Below are 1,834 nucleotides of genomic sequence, written 5' to 3'. Positions count from 1 at the left end.
CTCTACTAAAAATATAAAAATTAGCCGAGCATGGTGGTGCACTGAGACAGGAGAATTGCTTGAACCCAGGAATTGGGGTTGGCAGTGAGCCAAGATTGTGCCACTTCACTCAAGGGTGACAGTGTGAGACTCCATCTCAAAAAACAAACAAATTTGTGGATCAGTAGCTTTCTTCAGTTCTGAACACTTGGTAGCCATTATCGTTTCAAACATTTGGTCTGCCACCTTTTGGAACTCTGATTAAATGTGTAATGTATAATAGACCTTTCCACTCTCTTCCATGTCTTCATGTCTCTCTTTTTTTGGTCCCTGCATTCTCAATAATTTATTTTCTAATTCACTGCTTCCAACTGTTTAACCTATCCATTAGGTTTTAAGTTTTGGTTATTGTATTTTATTTTTTATTTTTTTGAGACAGGGTCTCAATCTGTTGCCCAGGTTGGAGTACAGTGGCACAATCATGGGTCACTGCAGCTCAACCTCCCTGGGTTCAAGTGATCCTCCCACCTCAGCCTCTCAAATAGCTGGGACTATAGTCACACACCACCACACCTGGCTAATTTTTGTATTTTTTTTGTAGAAACGGGGTTTCACCATGTTGCCCAGGCTCATCTTGAACTCTCAAATACCGGGGCTCAAGCAATCTGCCTACCTCGGCCTCCCAAAATGTTAGGATTACAGGCGTGAGCCATCACACCTAGCTGATTCTTGTATTCTTTCATTTCAAGAATCACTATTTGGTTCTTTTTATTCGTTTCAATCATGATCCAGGAAAGACACACAACACTGTCAATACTATAAAGTTGTGGGTTTTTTTGACCATTCAAAAAAAGAGAAGGTTTTTCCAACAAATGGTGCTGGGACAACTGGATAACCACATGCAAAAGCATGAGTTAAGACTCTTAAATCACATACAAAAATTAACTCAAAATGGATCAAAGACCTAAACATAAAAGCTCAAACTGGTTGGGCGCAGTGGCTCACACCTGCAATCCTAGTACTTTGGGAGGTCAAGGTGGGAGGATCCCTTGAGCCCAGGAGTTAGAGGCTGCAATGAGCCAGATTGCATCACTGCACTCCAGCATGGGTGGCAGAGTGAGACCTTGTCTCTGGTGAAAGAAAAAAAAAAGCCAAAACGATAAAACTCTTAGAAGAAAACAAAAACATGGGTGTACATACATCTTTGTGACCTTCGATTTGATGATTCTTAGATGTGACACTAAAAGCATGAGCCACAAAAGAAAAAAAAAATGGATAAACTGGAACTTCATTAAAATTAAAATCTTTTGTGCATTAAAGGATGTTATTAAGGAAGTAAAAGACAACCCGCAGAATGGGAAAAAAATATTTCCAAACAGTGTACATAATAAAAGGAATAGTATCCAGAATATATAAAGAATTTTTACAACTCAACAAAAAGTCCAATTTAAAAATGGGCAAAAGGCCGGACATGGTGGCTCATGCCTGTAATCCCAGCACTTTGGGAGGCTGAGGCAGGTAGATCACCTGAGGTCAGGAGTTTGAGACCAGCCCGGCCAACGTGGGGAAACCCTGACTCTTAAAAAAAAGCCAGTTGCGGTGGCAGGCTCCTGTGATCCCAGCTATTCAGGAGGCTGAGGCACAAAAGGTCGCTTGAACCCGAAAGGCAGAGGTTGCAGTGAGCCAAGATCGTGTCACTGTACTCCAGCCTGGATGACTGACAGAGCAAGAAAAAATAAAAATGGGCAAAAGGCAGGGTGCTGTGGCTCAGGCCAGCATTTTGGGAGGCCAAGGAGGGCGGATCACCTGAGGTCGGGAGTTGGAGACCAGGCTGATCAACATGGAGAAACCCGTC

Source organism: Cebus imitator, unplaced genomic scaffold (assembly GCF_001604975.1).
Source record: "Cebus imitator isolate Cc_AM_T3 unplaced genomic scaffold, Cebus_imitator-1.0 Scaffold39, whole genome shotgun sequence".
NCBI lineage: Eukaryota > Metazoa > Chordata > Mammalia > Primates > Cebidae > Cebus > Cebus imitator.
Note: the sequence above shows the minus strand (reverse complement) of the source record.